At 37.7% G+C, this 18,022-nt stretch overlaps 1 protein-coding gene across 5 annotated transcripts in view; it reads right to left on the bottom strand.

Moving 5' to 3' along the window:
- TENM1 (teneurin transmembrane protein 1) overlaps positions 1-18,022 on the bottom strand; it is a 926,028-nt gene that overhangs the window by 743,892 nt on the left and 164,114 nt on the right. For 4 of the 5 annotated variants that reach the window (XM_064159463.1, XM_064159467.1, XM_064159461.1 and 1 more), the window contains exon 4: positions 2,076-2,173. The gene's annotated coding sequence lies outside the window, so the exon portion shown is untranslated. The remainder of the gene's footprint in view (positions 1-2,075; positions 2,174-18,022) is intronic. The other variant, XM_064159465.1, reaches the window with a different exon arrangement.

Raw genomic sequence — 18,022 nt, 5'->3', positions numbered from 1 at the left:
GTTCTCTGAAACTGATGTACATACATATTCCTCTGCATTTCTACTGCCATGAACCATTTTATTGATAATCATGAACTCCCTGATAGGTCTGCCACATCAAGTGTTGCTAGAAGACAGGAGAAATCATCTCTATCAGCCGTGTAAGGCATCAGCCTCTTTCTCAGAACCTCAACTTCCTATGACATCTCAGGCAGTGAGGTTGAGAAAACTAATTTCACACTGAAAAAAATCCTGTTCAGTAAAGACTATAGAAAATTAATAATAAAAATGAACTAGTATTTGGCAATTTTAATGATGAAGTAGATACAGAAAATTAAGTTATGTGCACCACACTACCCAGAATTAGTTCTGGAGGAATGAAAACCCTTATTTTTTTTATGTTGCTGATGCCCCTACTCATTGGATGTGTATAACATTCTTATACATCTACCTGCATTAATGAAGACTTGAAACAAAGTAAGATCTAATTCAAACCATGTGTACAGCACAGCTTTGCTGTGAAGGGGAACTTCATATAAGCTATAACTTCATGTCAGTTACGTGAAGTTATATATGGCCTCGGGCACTACCAATTAGCCAGTAATGAGAAGCTCTTTAATTTCTTTCAGTCTGTTTCTCGGAAATCCACCCTTGGAAGCACACTTGAAGCACAGAGTGTAGAAAATAAAGATAAAGGAAGAAAAGGTGAACTGTGCAGAGACAAAGAATAACACTGAAGTCAATATAGAGTATAAGTGTTGGCAATTTTACCATAAGATAATGTTTTTTTATTGAAGGGAGCATTGCCTGTAATTTGATGTCTGTTATTTGAAGGATACACCAACTCTTGAAGTTACAGAACTGACAGGAATTATGACCATATTCACTTCTTCCCTGAAGCAAACTCCTTCAGTTTTAACAATTAAATCTAGACGTGAATGAAATACATCACCACAGTACTAGTTTCATTTGTTTTCTCACTTATTTCACCATGTCTGAAATGGTATTTTTCCCCTTTGCTTTGGGTATTGTTTTTTTGGGGGGTTTTGGTGTTTTTGTTTGTTTGTTTTTCTCAGTAAAATGATATCTGTTCTGAAATAAATTTAAAACAATGTCACAAGCTAGTTTTCTCAAACTGGATATTGTAAGGACCCCAAATACTCCTGTTACCAAAGAAAAAAAATCTAGAAACTGGAAAATAGTCTAAGACTTTCTCTGCAGCATCAAGTCCCTTGGCAGGGATATCAGGATGCATTCTGTGGCACTGAGACACTTTTCTCAGAAGAAGGAATTTCAATGCCTGTTTTCCTTGTAAAGTAGAAAGAGTAGTCCATTCCCTAAGCACAAACTATGATTCTCATGGCAGAGGGCTGTCCCAGTCAAAAACACTTCTAAAATGGCTGGAAGAAATATCAGCTGTAGAACTGACTAACACTGAGTCAGAAAACTATCCTTGTATGATACCTTCACCATTTGGAAAACAATATTTGGATGTTAGAATAAAATCAAAATATGCATACTTTATCAGCAATAAATCTTGAGCAGACCTCCAAAGAGTGTAAGCCAAGAGTGTTCAAATAAAGTCCTGAACCTGAACTTCAGTTTGACTGTCTTCACACTGCTCATCTTAATTTTTTATACACTTCTAGTTAAGAAGTCTGTTAAGAGGAATTCTGTAGCATAGGTGAATGCAAAAAAGAAATAATAATTTTAAAACATAGTATATCTGGAAAGTAATTTTTCAGTTAATAATTCTATTTGCATTAGAAACTTGATTCTGAAAGAACAGTTGATCTTTTGATGTAAAGAAACTTACTTGGATCTACACAACTGATCCAGCTTACCCACAAGAAATTTTGAGCAGAAAATCTTTGTTCAAAATGTACTGCATTCATATACACACTAAGTATTATTCAAAAGTTCTATCAAATCAGCCTACAAGGAATCAAATCTTGATTAAATACCTACCTCTACTAATTCACTGTTTTTTTTAATTAATCCTTACCTACATTTTTCACAGAGATTAATCTGATACCATATCTGTGACAAAGAGATTCATAGAAAAATGATGCTGCAGTTGCTTCTTTTAAACTCACCTAATTGTTTGTTCCAACCTTCTTTCTTTCTGAAGAGTCAAGGAAGCCTCTCTTCATCTCCAGCAAGCTCAGCTGAGAAGTGTGACAGAGCTATGCTGCTGGAAAGAAGACAGATGAAGACAATTTTATTCAGTCCTGAAAATCTAACTCGAGTTGACAACAGACCTCCAAAATACAGATGTGCTCAAATCAGTCATTTTAGAAGTAAATGCAAGCCACAGTTCTGAGATATTCAATTCAATGTTCAATTGCATTGTTAATGATATTTGTGATGCTCCAGATTCTGCAGTAACTACCACTCCTGGATCGATTTTCATCTTAAGAATGTTTGATTTTAATAACAATGAAGTATAACAAATAGTTAGTAAGAATAGAAAAGCAATGTATAAAATGGAGGCACTATTAACATAGGTTCTATAGTAGAAATTATTTTTCACTGAGGAAATATTAAGGAAGAAAACAATACTTGTTCTATGTTCTACCAGCTAAATATACTATAACTCCATGTGATTTATTCCAGTGCAGCTGCAACATCAAAGCCCTCTACTTCCTAGCATGGACTCTGTCCATTAATTAATAGAGTTGGACTTGGTCTTAAGAAACTCCAGTTTATAAAAATTTTGAAGGCCAAGATATTGTCTGGAAATGGATTCTCCTGCATTAATATATTTATACACCACAGTTTAACTAGGCTGCAGGATACTGAAAAATGCATTAAGGTAGTTAGTAACACATGGTGCTTGTCTAGGAACCATGGATCTGGCTACTCAGCAATTCCCTTCTATGTAGGAAAAAGTCAAGTGTTGTTTACATATGCACCACTGCAGATTTTTATAATTCTTTTTTTTTTTATATGCATAAGAATATTCTATTTTTATGTCTATATAAATACACACAGAATAGCAGCAAAACATTGCAACAAATTATTGTCTTAAAGCTGGCACTGGTTTGAAGCCAATAGAACATTATTTCATCTAGCAATCATCATATGTAAGGATCAGGGAAAAAACAACCCATTCCCAATCCATTACTTAATTTTACCTTGAAATGAAATTCCATTTAAAATGTAATGGAAAAGGCCAAATTAAAAAAAATAATTGTTATTGGGTCAAATTCCATGTCTGAAGTGATATATTAGAGATTATTTGTAAATGTTTTCTGTTTCAAACCTCCAAACAACTCCATTTAAACACCACCCTCCAATCAATTTTTCCACTCAGGCCTACTCCTAATACAATCTCCTAGAGGTCAGTTTAGACGTATATAGAATATATATCATTTTAACCTGAGCAACCTGTCTTATAGATATAAGACATGAAGCTGCTAGTGGAGGTAGTAATTTCTCTCTACAATTGACCTTTCAGTCCTCCATCTATTTCATATTTCTGTTTAATCACAGCCAGGGTTATTCTCACTCAGGTACTCTCCATGCATTTTTACAGGATTTATCTTTTTTTTGGCCATAGTTCTTTTGACTCAAGTCAGTTTTAAGCTACTTTCAAAAACAATGCAAAAGTTAAAGGAATTAAACTGATGGCTTCTGAGCTGGCCATTGTTTCTTCATTAGAAAAAAAACCCAAAGTGATAGCTTTCATATGAATGTTTAACAAGTCATTCCAATCAAAATTTGAAGCATATTTGCATCTATGAGTAAACATGATTACAGGTCATATAGGTAGAAACACAAGCCAAACATCCCAGGTTAACTCTACCACAAAGAAGCTGACTGACATTGCCTTTTCATCCTCCATCAGGAATGCTATGCCTAAAGAGAACCTAGAGAATGTATAATGCCATTTTATGTATTTGTCAAGCTTGGATGCCAAGTATGGATTATCACTGATCAAAGTGGTAGCTTACACTGAACATGTCACTGGTTAATCACAGCTGCAGTTGCACAATTTCTCTGAGATATAATTACAGACCACAATTTCATCACTTGCTCTCAGTCAGGAATTAATATACCTTCTGAAAAAGCAGATGATCAAATTTAACTTTGCCAACTGTGCAAAGATGAAAGTCATTTTTTAGAGAAGTAATCAAGAAATATGAGATTTGTTTGCCTCCAAGTTTACCTTAGCCTCTTCCCATTTCTCTTGTATGATTTGTACTCTGGTACCAGAATGTATCAATGTTTGTCCCCATCAAATCAAGAATACATCCATTGTGTCATTATTTTCATTTTTAAAAAAGTTATTTTAAAATAAGTTATTAATGACATGGCTTTGTTATATTAAAGTTGGACCAGATGACCTTTCAAGGTCCCTTCAAACCCTAAACGTTCTGTGATTCTGTGATATACAAATCGGAAATGATGTGATACTGTGCAGCACCCTGGAGGAAATGCCAGCAGTTCAGGAATCCATAGTGGAAAAGTAATATTCAGAGATGACTCTCTCTTACAGCTCCTCTCCTGGACTGTTAGGAAACACAGTTTTGGGTTCCAGCTTGAGTCAATCTGCAACCCACTGTATGCATTGGAGGCCTATCACATTGTGTGCCCCTGCATAACTCAAGGGCAGACATCTCAGTAACCTGTGATTCAGGAACTGCCAAAATGTGTATTCCCACACACTGTGTTAGTCCATTGTATAGAAAACTATCTCAACTGACACCCACAGTGGATACTATTCCCCTTTTAACTTTCTAGCTTTAACTGGTAATTCTTTGTTTATCACTTAAGCACTTTACCAGGCAAGGTAAATAACTACAATGGCTTTCATGGTTTTCCAATATATACTGTAAAGCAGTGTACTTCACATTTTTAGGGGGAAAATATGAATTTGAAGAGTTATTGTTTTGGAAATCTTAAGATTTCTCAGAGTAGCACAATATTTCTAGCATATGTTTTGCTGTGTTTGCTGCAAGTAGGGACCAGGTTGCTGTGGCAACTGAGTTGCAGTGTAGCTACAGAGCCCTGTTTGCATCCAGATTGCTATCCTCCTTGAAGGGAGTGTGACATATATTGCATTTCAGTCGCTCAAGAGGGTGCATTTTGACTCTGAAGTCAAGTTGTCATCTTGCTTGTATTTAAATCATCTTAAAGATCTGAAAAAGTCTCCAGAGCCAGCTGCCGTGATAAGGTTCTAGTTGTAGACTCAATTAAATGTTTGTTCCCAACCACAAGGCTATAAAATTAAGGTAGGTGCAGCCTGCTCTGTGGTACAGATCTGATAAAACTGGCTTTATACTTTTATTTTATTGTACTTCTGCAGGTCTCAGTTTAAAGGCCAAAGTGGAGTGGTAGGCCAGACTGTCCCTACAGACAAAACAGAACAAGAATCAAAATGAAAAGAGCATATAGATTATTGCCTGCTTTTCTGAAAATTTCCATTCACAGGCCAAGAACACAAGAGAAGTGCATCAGTGATGTCAGGTGGGAGACCTTCTGAGATGCCTTTAGGCATGGCCTGGGCTGAGCACTACCAGCCTTCAGACATTGATCACAAGCCAAGGACATCTTCACTCTTGGTACATATTCAATACCTTGTTACATCAGTAGCTTTTCAGTTACAGTGCATAAGGAAGGCAAACAGCAAAGTCTCACAGAAGCTTAAGAAAGCACAGCTTTCCACTGGAATGATGACCCACACCTCCTCGTGGCCTCAAAATTTGTAGCTGTAAGACAGTCAGTCCACATCCAGGCAGTTTGGCAATTGCTGTCCACTAGTGAATTTCCCAAACAGCCTGAGTTTCAGGTCACTCTGACTGTACAATCATATATGATCTTGCTAAAACAAACAAACAAACCCACCCACCCCTATCACTACAGAACTAAACTTTCTTTTTGAGATGGAAAATACCCACCAGTTTAGGACAATTATTTAATTTTCTTGTACTACACCAGGAAAGGAAGTTCACTTCTCTTTCCAGATTTCTCTCAAAGTCCTCCCATCATCATACTACCTTCATTTTATATCTATACTGCCCAACAATGTATCACATATTAATATGAAGCTTCAGGGCAAAACCCTAACCTCTCTGACGTTACTAAATGTTTTACCATACAGTTTCCTAGGGCCATAAATTAATTGGTGGTAAAGGTAAGGTCCATCTAAAGAATATGCATTTGCCATCACTAAAACTAATGTACTCTCCAAAGTAAACAAAATCCTGAAAATAACTTATTATTAATAGTCTTAAACTAACATTCCTTTAGCTCAAAAAGGGCCTGTCTTCATTAAAATTGCATCCAAATATCACTTATCAAATTGGCAGATCTCATTAGTTAGATTTTGCTCTAAAATCTAATCAGTATTTTAGTCTCAAATCATTTTTATGCTCCTTCCTCATTACAAAACCCTGCTATTTTCAACTTAATCAATTTTACTACTTATATTTCATTAGGCATAAAAAACCTGCGAGAGTGAGGTAGTCCATTACAGAAAGCATTAGACCTAAAATTTGGTTTCTCAAAAATAAAGTTCTCTACAGGACCCCTAAGAGAAGAGACTGAAGGAAACATCATGATCACAGAAATGTAAGAACTCTATCTTGCAATACATTATTTGGTCTAAAACACACTACATTGAAAAGACTTTTCTTTTTCTAGTGGAATCATTGTATCATTAGAGTCAGAGCTATTTTTCCTATGTGCAAATCCACTAAATTGACGAGAGTGGCATTCAAACCTCAGGTATGCATTCACCCCAAAGGCTGATCATTTATCAGCTCTACTGGGTTGGAGGTGGGAGCGGAAAGAAGCAAACCACAAACCACAAACTTCTCGAGATTTTTTGGAGGTGCCAAACATGAGAGACAGCAGTGAGCAAAACTCTACTCCTCTGATGTTTCTTTGAAGGTTATGAGGTTGCTGAGTCACATTGAAATTCTCCTTAAAACTCAATGAAACAAGTTTTGTAGGATCTTGTAGGGGGGATACACATTTTGGCGTTTCTCTGAAGCAGATCACAACCACACTTACATCTAAACTAGGACCAAGGCTGAGCCCTAATCCACAACTGCAACTTCTTGTGTCCTCTTTGTAACTGACCATCCCTTTCTGAGCATTGGTGGAGCAGGAGCTAGATGTTCAGAGTCTGTATTTGGAACTTGACCTAAGTGAGATTTAAAATGGTGGTTGGCTTCAGTCTATCTGATAGTTTAAATGATCACTGAGTGCTAGGCTGGGTCAACTTGTTTGATTCTCTTCTGAAACAGATGAAAAGCATTCAAAACAGTTATAACCAAGCTAAAGGGCCACGAGTACAAGAAACTACCCAAGGCTACTCTCATAAAGTTAATACTTCCAAAGCATATGGTGCAGGACAAGACACCTAAGAATCAAATTACCAAAGGTCAGGGTTCGTGGTACCAAAGTCTTCTCTCTGTTTAGCTACCACTGGAACTTAGCATCATGCTCCATGTACTGTTTGTACTGTATCAGTGTGTGTACAGTGAGCCTATGCTGCTATTTTGAACAGCAGTTCAGGGTATTTGTCCAGGCTGGTTCAATCTAAACTACAAAGCAGGAGTATAGTTCATATATGCAAGTTCATATCCATAAGGTTGTTAATGATTGTCATAGGTAATTGCCTTATCCAATCAAATCTTTTATTTCCTAGGAAGTAATATATTTTCCTCATTATCACTGTACAGAAACCAGAGAAACACTATCATTAAAATATCACTTCCAAAGGGTAAAACAACTTAGGCCATAGTACTGCTTGAATATAGGTAAAAATGCACACCATATAATATTTTCATATATAAGAAATACTGCTGATGTGTCTGCTGCTCAAAGAATATTTACAGCTCACATGTTGCATGAATCAGTGTGATGGCTTCTGTCAGCTACAAATATCAGCCACGCATTACACACCTACCACATGCAAAACACTCCTGCAATGATCTTATTAAGGAGGCTGCACCATACATCAATATAAGTTATACTATAGTAGCCCTAGGTACTAAAACATGTCCTGCCTGCATATTTTGTATAGAGAGAAAAATGACACACTTGTGGGCAAAGTCACTTGTTAATTCTGACATAAACTGGAAGATGTGATTGATAACACAATTTAAGTATCTGAAAGCTGCAGAAACAGAAGTGTTCTAAATGTTAGTGAAAAAGAAAAAGGGAAAGGGAGAGGAACAGAGATGACAATTATTTGAGCTACACAGCATTTTGGACAGTGAGCAGCTGAGATGAGTGATAGAGAAACCTCACAAGATCTCTTGAGTAAAGTCTAAAAATGTCTCAGTCTGAAACAAAAAAAGAAACTTTTTCAACAGTTACTTCTGAGTTTCCTTCTTCCATCCTTTTGTAGGAGAACCAGCTACTCTTAATTGCTTCAACAGCTAAAAAGCAAAAAGAAACTCTGCACATAAACATGGAAGAGTTGAGGACTAGCTTGTACCTGTCCATGGCCTTGACTAGACCAGCATTCATTAAGAAGGGCTAAAACTGAACAAAGAATTTGCCAAAAGTTTTGACTCAAAAAGACACAATCCCAGAGGCACCTTACACATCTAAGATCATTCACACTTCAGTACATTCAAGCAACAGGGATATTCTTCTACTTTTGTAGCTAAGGTCCTATCCATAGTATGCATGCATGGCTTAGTTTTCTGAACAGGGTACAGAATACTCCTTGAATATCACCTTGTTGTAAGAGTAGCTTTAGCAAGACTGCCTCTTCATTCTAAATGGGAGGATGAAAGGAGAATGGAGAAGCCCCCATCCCACCATGCATGGAAAAGAGAAAATAATGGAGAGGAGATGGAGAGGAGAGAGGAACCACAGAAAAATCAGATTAGTTTTAACTTGCATGTCAGAAACCAGCTGCAATTGCACCAAGTGCTGTGATTAGACAGAATGAAAGCACTTCTTCAAATACCTTTGCTTCAAGAGGTGAACCTGCTCCCCAAGAAACAAGTATATTCCCCTCTGCTTTTCCTTTGCTGTATAAAAGTTATGCATAACCTACTCTGTTCCATATTACTTAAACAGGACCATTACATTGTTCATTTAAAGGTCAGGACAACACATATGGCATGTGATTCAAAACAGTAAACATGAAAACATTTGACATTAATGATTATAACCCTCAAGCAAAAGGTAAATATAAATAGTTACTTACAAAAAACATCTCATTTGCTACAAAAGAAAGTGGTGAATGCTCACTAGCAATGAACTGCAGCCAGTATAGTAGTTTGAAATTTTTTATACACAGTTGCTGCTCCAGCTAGCAAATAACATATGTGGTTGCTGCTACTCTTACTGTGCCTGCATGCTTAATTTCTGGAGCAGCATGCCCAGTACTTTTCCCTTAAGGTGGCTTGAGCAACTGGTCTGTGTTTTGAAAGAGAGAGTCATATGTAAGAAGAGCAGATCTTTGAGGAGACAAGCCACACTTTCAACTTGTTCTTGCTGCCAGCATAGTACTTGCAGTGAAAAGGAAAAACAAAACCAAAACCACAAACCCCCAAAACCAAGCACAAGTACACACCTACTATAAACAGATGGCTAATAAAAATTTGGGAGCTTTTTCAATACAGAAATTAAGTACTCTAAAAAGACACCTACATAACAAACGCTCGGACATGTTGTCTCCTTTTATAGACTACTTAAAGATGTGCCCTTTAGCTCATCAGCTGAATTGTTTGTTCCTTTATTGCTGATTATATGCAGAGTAGTCAGTTGACATGTATACCAAATATTTAACCTATATAATAGATTGTATCAATGTAGTCATGCAATACAGGCAGCAAGTATTGACTGCAGATGTGACATCCCCAAGTCTGATAATGAATTTTGATGTCGTAGAACACAGCTCTCTGGTCCATCACCGTTAGAGGCACAAGAAGTTTTCAAGAAGGGCAAAAATTGTGTTGTAGTGAGTTTACCAGGGGAGGGATCCACCCTAACCCAGGACAGAAGAGTTTGGACGAAATTAGAAGACTACAACATAAAGTGAAAACACACCTTAGTCCACTGAGATTTACTGATGCCTGCAAACATCTGCTCTTGTTTTGTATTTCCACTTGAAGACAAGAACAAATATTTCCATTTTGCTCAAAAATGTTGACAGGTGAATGACTGTTTTAACATTCAAGTAGGTCAGCCCATGTTGCATTATTCAGTGTAGCAACACGACACTTCTAAATAATAAAATATTGTCTAATACAGATTTGAAGAGATGGAAACATATATCTGCTTTCTGTAAAAGAAAAGCTACTTTCATTTCAAAATGTTCCTCATCCATCTGTAAGAAAAAATGTGAAGTATTACAAATCATTTTAATTTTGCCTATCTACCCTCTTCATCCCAGTCAATAACTGGGCAAACACATGAAATAAGGACATGCATACGTGTGTTCCTAGGCAGCATAAGTGACAGCAGATTTAAAGTGGCATCATCAGCTTTAAACATAGTCAAGTGAGAGCAAAAAAAAATAGAATAAAAGCTATTTTAGGTGCTATGAACATCCTGGAGTCTCCACTGAAAATTCTGGGAAGCAGAACCAAGTAGCCATTTTCCACTTCTTAAAATGTTTTCTCTCCCTTGTTTGTGTTTGAAAACTCATGCCCTTAAGGAAAATAGTCACAATGTTCTACATTACCTGTACACAGAAATACTTGTCACTGGGAAAAGTAATGAAAGCAAAGCTGGCACCTCACACCTGCCTCATTTGCAATAATTCTTTATAGCACTTTCAATAACAGGAAGTTGGATATTCTCAGGAAGTGTTTATCAAACGAATTTCTCTCTCTGAAACAGTAAGAAGGAATCAAAATTGTATTTCTAGCAAGAAATCAATAGTGTGATTTATACCCAAAAGTACATTTTCATTCTCTTTTTAGAATATGTTATTCTGTCACAGACTGGTGACACCATATAGCTACTGTGGAGTTTCTTCTATGGAAAGAAAGTAAGAATTGACTGCAATATCTATCATTTAAGTACCCGATTATCTAGAGCAGAAAGGTGTGCTTTTTTGGACCTAAAAGAGTGACATTCTTCTTCAAGAAAAACCGAGTAAATTCAGTAATTAAAAATACAAGCTTGTCATTTTTAACCAAACGAAATCAAGCAACCTTCTCATGTCCTATTTTATAACCCGAGTAATTATTTATTAATCAGGTCATAGAAAGGGATTTGTACACAGACTCAACCATTGGAGTAACTAGCCTGAAATGTCACATTTGGCATTGTGGAGAATAAACTCCACAACTTTAGGTATGTCCATTCATCTGCATGTGCAAGCAATTTGGTTATTCAGCCAGACTACACATATGGCTAAAGCTAAATATACCTGAAAATATCCTTGCAGATGGCAGAGGCCACAATCATGGCTGCAGCAGATAGGATGGAAGAAAAGCCTTACAGTTTCAAACAACACTATCAACAGAAGCTGATACGGATTTATCCAAGAATAGAGAAAAAAATCCCCTGTCTTGTTATGTTATAGAATCATAAAATGGTTTGGGTTGGAAGAAACCTCCGAAGGTCACTTAGTCCAACCTCCCTGAACACCTCCAGCTCCCTCAGCCTGTCCTCATAGGGCAAGTGCTCCAGCCCTTCAAATCACGTCCTCTGGATCTGTTCTATCAGCTCCCTGTCCTTGCACTGAGGGCACCAGAACTGGATGCAGTATTCTAGGTAAGGTCTTCCTAGAGCAGACTAAACTGGTGGAATCACCCCTCTGGATCTGCTGGCCACGATTCTTTGATGTTACATTGCGCTATGTTACGTTAATCCCCATTAGCAGTATGTTCCTATGTAGTGCTTTTATTTGTCTCTGGCCCTTAAAAAGACATGATACAAGAGATTCAGCTCTTCTCTGCCACATTTCATAAAACCTTCAAAACCACAAAATGGTTAAAAGTGACTGTAGAGAAGTGTAAATCAATGGCCACAGAAGCCCACATTTAAGTAAATAGTTTTCTCTATAAAATAAAATTAAAAAACCCACAAACAACAAAACCAAACCCAAGCAAAACCCAAAGCAACTGATTACTATAAAGTCTTTTTCTCTTCTTAGAACATTTCAAATGAACAAAACAAATCCTCATAAACCTCCTTAACACATAACTTCACCAATTCTGAGCTACTTCATGGACACAAGAAAGCTCTACAGTATCACAGTATCATCAGGGTTGGAAGAAACCTCACAGATCATCAAGTCCAACCCTTTACCACAGAGCTCAAGGCTAGACCATGGCACCAAGTACCACGTCCAATCTTGCCTTGAACAGCTCCAGGGACGGCGACTCCACCACCACTACACTTTCTGTAGAAAAAGAAAAAAAGCAATGACTATTCTTGACAGGATTAAAATTTTGGCTACAAGTGTGGCTTTTAACTCAGAATTAAGGGGAAGAAGTCCAGCTGAAGCAATAGTGAACAAAATCACTGATATTCTTTCAGTCTTTCTTCAAATCACAGATCCTGTCTCTTCTAAATGCTCGTTTATAACACATGCCAAATAACCCAAAGCACAATACTACAGCATGTGTTCTCCCACGTGCTGTTGATAACACCTTGGTAAACACAATAGCCAGCTATTTTGATGACATGAATTTCTATGGGTTTGCCATTCTGAATATGAACTCTTGCATAAAGCTCAACAGTAAAGCTGGATAGTAAAGATCTAAAATTTCATCTGAAAGAACCAAGTTTGTGCTTCCTTTTGTGCAGACATTTTCTCCCAGCCGATACTCCTATTGAATAATTATTGATGCGAAATCACCCAGATATTTTAACACCAATCACATTTAAGCTTGGCCACAGAGAGATCATTCTTTTAAACCTGGTAACCACTTAACAGATGTAACATAAGAACAGCCTTCATTCCTCTGTTCCAGTGACAGTATTTATCAAAATTTGGTTTTGCTAATTTTGTTTTCAGTCTCTCATTTCTCTTTCTTTTACGTCCCTTATCACAGTAATTTAGAGACTCAAAATGTTGTATATGGACATCTTAGTGTCACATAGCACCAGAGCATGAGCATTTAAAATGCCCCTTACAATTGATTCAAATTACACTGAAGAGAGAGATTTCTTCCATATTTATAAACTGATATATGCTACCATCAAAAAGCATGGATGAGCAGGTCCACAAGCAGTTTTTCCAAGCAGGAGTTGGCAGTGCCTGCACTGGAAAATATTGATAGCATTTGTTTGATTTTTTTTTTCTTTTTGCCAGTCTTTCCCACCCACTTCTTTTCCTTCACTAATGGCTGTGGAATGTATGGCACAGAACAATCGCCTTCTCGATGAAAGCAAATGTCATAAGGTGACACATCAGTTACTAATTTTAATTCATTTGTTTTTATTGTGGCTTGAGAATGCCAAAAAAGACTGCTTTTCCTCTTAAAGCATGACTCTCTGTAGAAAACTGACTAAACAGTGACACCATGGGGTGCCTTGCCTGCTCACACTAATTAACTTTTACCTAAAATTACATAGCATGTTAAGCATTTCAACTGCTGTCCCTGTGTAATCAATCTGGGGGGGGGTGGGGGGGTGGGGGGTGGTGTGTATGTGTTAAAAATGCCTCTTTCACCAGCCACATAATTAAATACTAATGATTATTTCAGAATTACATTTTAGTTGTGGTGCCAGTCAAACACCACAGCCCATTTGCTCTTCCACAAGTGTACTGGACTGTCATGGGCAAGACTGTTGCCAACCCTTAGCGTATCTGGATCCCAGGGTTTACCTAAGAACAGAACAAATTAAAGCTATGCCTTTGAGTTAGAGAGAAGAGAATACTCAGGGTGGTGCTGAGAGAGGAGCTACCTTCTTACAGCATCACATGTTCAAATTGTAGCTTGTTTTAAGCAGAAGTGCTTTACTTATTGTCAGCAACTTGGATGTTTTTGTGATTCTCTGTGCTGGCTGGCACGGAGCAGACTACTAACTTGGTTTCTAGGGTTACTTTCAGTGGGTGGTGGGTAGCCAGGTAAGCAGCTCCTACACCACTCTGATTTAGGAGGTACAGCTACAAGATTAGGTAACAATGTCTGGCCAGTTGCCTGTCACTCTGACAGACCAATACCTTTATATAAATGACAGCTCTGATCTTTATTTGCAAACTGTCCTTCACACAAACTTTGTAATTGAGCTGTTTTTCACTATTGTTGGTAGGAGATAGCAGCTCTTAAAAAGGAACTTTTCTTTCAACAGTTCAGCGTACTTATCAGAGTTGTAACCTGTGATCACACCATTACTGTCCTGGTGCAAGGTTAAAGGGTTCAAGCATAGGTGAAATGACCATTGAGAGTCCTACTGTAGAAATTCCCACTCCCCAGGCTGAAAGTTGTCCTGCTTTAGGCACATGTGCAGCAAACCTTGAGACCAAGTAGCTATCAGCTTTGACACTCACATTTAAATTCTCACTCTCAAAAATGGGATAGTTTCCCCCACAGGAACAGGCAATGACACCTTTATAATTCCTGAATATTTTTTCTGAGGTATCAGTGGGTCCCTGTACTGAGCAAGCTGGGCATCCTAAAAGGGCGGCACTGAAAATAACTTCTTGCAGTGTACATCATTGTGCTTTAGATAAGGAGCAGAAACAGGAAGTACAATTGCAGAAAGTTATGTTAACTTTTATAAATGAGGTTTATTCAAGCAGGCTGAAAGAAATATTAACTGCCTCAAGGAAGTGAATTTAGCACATTGGTTCTGTCCTGTCCAGAAGAACCCACTTGTTTTGGGGTACACATCACTAGACACAAGCTCTGGGTTACTACTTGTCTCCTAAAACAAGCCTTAACAGTGTTTTTCCAAAACCTGTGTATCTTCAGATTTCTCAGGGTGACAGAGTCCTGTGAGAGACATCATGTCTGATAACATCAGTCAGGCTGCATTAAGCTGTGTCAGTAATGACTGCCAATGTGACTGATGTGACTGGGTGTGACACACCATCACACTGTTTTCTCATCTATGAAATATGAGACAGATTTAGAAGCAAAGAGAACAGGAAAATATCACAACAATTTCATATCAGTGGAAAATTTAAGAAAACTGTTCTTGTGCTCACTTTCAAAACCAAAGCTGATTGAAAACCTAAACTGCTAAAACTGCAGTGGTGAGGTACAAAGTATCTCTACAGCCAGTTGTGCCAATGTCTGTGTTGTCTTGGGCATACCCTCTTAAAGAACAAGTATGAAAACTGCACGATGGAGCCAAAAGAGTTTGGCATGTAAGAAACATCAGTTATTCAAAAATCTGCATGGCCACCTCTCTGACACTTCTGGAAGAATGCTCTTGTCTTCAACAAGTCTCTCTGAGTGAACTCGGCAGTCTGACACTCAAATATTTCTTTGTAAAAAATTGGTTTATCCTCAAGGCTTCTGGTTACTGTTTTACGATTCAGTATTTTAATATTAGCATGCCAATCACTTAGAAATTTCTAAGAACTCTGACCATCTGATTCTTTTGGCATTGACTCAGAATTGTTAAAGTGTTTACTTCCCTCGGAGACTGAGAGGGGATTATGATCTGAGTGTGCCAAGGCTGCAGAGCAGGGGCCAGGAGAGCCTGCTGTAACAGACCTTTAAAAGCCTCAGTATTTCATTACTAGTGTAGGCTCACTGGCAAGATTTAAGCTATCTTCAGTAAAGCTAGTATTACAGAAGCCAGCACACTAGCTTGCCATGGATGCATCCCTCCCTAGCCCTCAAAAAAATAGGCAGTAAGGAGAATCCAAAGCAAATCAGAGCCTGCAAAGAAGTTAGAAGAGTAAGACTTCCACACAGTACAGAGCAGGAAAAAAAAACCCAACCTGTTTCATAGCAGATCACTTCCCCTAATTCCCCACAAAACTAAGGAAAAAATTATGAGTAGTAAGAAGCTCACAAAGGCTATGTATCCTTTTATCTTTCTACTATAACTTTTCGTTGTTTTTTTTTCTTTTTTTTTTTTGTTTTGTTTTGTCTGGAACGGCAGGGGTGTTTGTTTGGTTTGTTTTTTTCCTGGCCAGCTGGAGAATTCTCACAACCAAATCCTCAGAAAAGCTATCTGTGGATGGACTGCCACATTACTATTTCCAATATAAAGCACTCCACTTGAACTAGCAGCATCCCATCTTAAGCAACAAGATAATTCAGTGTCTCTTCAACTTCCATCTTTGCCTCTCTGATGAAATTACATGAGACACGTTAGAGTTCTTTGTATGCCACACTAGAAACTGCAGTTACCATCTCATAGTAAGAATTAACCTTTTGTAGCAAAAGAAATCACACACAATCAAATGGATCTGCTAAGTGCAACTTTAAAGTAGTCAGAATTCAGAGGAGAGTGTAGGTAGCGGCTGACACAAGAGCCTCAAATATTACATATTATTATGTATTGATTTTTTTAGTAATAAGACACAGCAAAGCACCTCTGGGCTTGATACTACCCGGTGCTTGATACTACCCAGTGGCAACAGAGCGCAGCACTGACAGTTAAATTAATTCCTATCAATTAAATCCATTATGAGCAGCAGGAATGTCATCCAATGTAATTCTGAGGGAATATAGTTTGTTTGTTTGTTTCCCTGTTTTCAGTCGCCTCAACAGTTCAGAACGTTGTGACCTACCAAAACAATAGAGCAGCCCTGCAGTGGGTAGAGGAAATGTGCCTTGCAGGGGCTGGAGGAGACAAAGTTACACATGCAGCAAACACACACAGAAACACAAGACATGTTCAAAGCCAACATATTGATTCCAGTAACCAATCCTGCAGCACACTCTCTGACAAGGGCTCAGTCCTGTTATTAGTTGTAGCTAATGGCCCAGCTGCAGGGATAGAGATGTCTGCCAGTAAACCCACAAGCTCACATGGCAGTTCCATTTGCAGGTAGGAGGAGATGATGGAGTTACACAGATCTTTGTTCTGTTAACAGCAAAACAGCCAACAAGATGTCTTCTCTGTGTGCCTTTAAGCCAGTTTGGTGGTTCAGTAGAAGTGACCAATTACATGCAATAGGTAGAAAGCCTTTGATTTTGCTTGCTGTGCAAATAAAATAGACAGAAATATGGGTTTATGTATGCACAAATGGGAATCCTTCAAAAAAAAGATACATTTATATTGAAGCATTCACTTTTAAAATAAAAAGGGTTCACACTTACACATGTGGAACCACCTACTGTGGATGTAGACTCCACAGACAGAGGTATTTAAGTACCTTTATCACTCTGAGCTTTCACCTCAAATACCAGTGAATGACAAGGAGATGAAAAAATAACTGCCCAAGTAACATCTAGAGTCACATAGGTACATTTGAAGGTCCATCCCTGTCCTTAAACTCCATTTCTAAATGCATCTAAGTGTTTTGATAAAAATCAGTCCTCAATGTGAAATGGGAAGTGAATGCATTTTTGCTTCATTTCAGCCTTATCTCTGAAGGTCATCTCTTACCCCCAACACATTTTGCTTACAAAGAAAAGAGACTATATTTTCCATGATGTTGCCTCAGTAAATTGCAAGGGTCAAACTAATTTGTGTGTCCCTTTTCCACAAAAAGTTTTCTGAAGCCTAAAGTTCTGTACAAGAGAGTATTTATAAATTAATTGTCTTTAAAGGGAAATTATATGAGTATTGAAACTGGAAACTCTCTATGAAACTTCAGCATTAAAGAGATGAACAGAATGCAAAGCATAAGCCTACAGGTGGAAATGTATTATACTACCAACAGCTTTATATCTCATACAGAAAAGTTGCATTTGCCACTTCATCTTGCACTTTGCTGAATACGAAAGGAATCACAGGATATTGCTTGCTGGAATTGTGGTAGGGAAGAAATGAATGATATTTCTAACTTTAATGGATCAAATATTAATTCTAATGTCCAGACCATATCCTGCTTTCTCATTTTATAACTAACCTTAGAGAAATAGAGTTTTGAAGTCTGTTTGAATACCTAGTTCCAGGAACACTCATCAAAAGCCATTTCTAGGACACAACAAAATTTGCTGCTTTCAAAAGCTTTTTCCTGTTTGTGCTAGTTTGA

The sequence above is a fragment of the Pogoniulus pusillus genome, chromosome 19 (assembly GCF_015220805.1).
Source record: "Pogoniulus pusillus isolate bPogPus1 chromosome 19, bPogPus1.pri, whole genome shotgun sequence".
In the NCBI taxonomy this organism is placed as follows: Eukaryota; Metazoa; Chordata; class Aves; order Piciformes; family Lybiidae; genus Pogoniulus; species Pogoniulus pusillus.
This window is presented reverse-complemented; position numbering and strand designations above follow the sequence as displayed.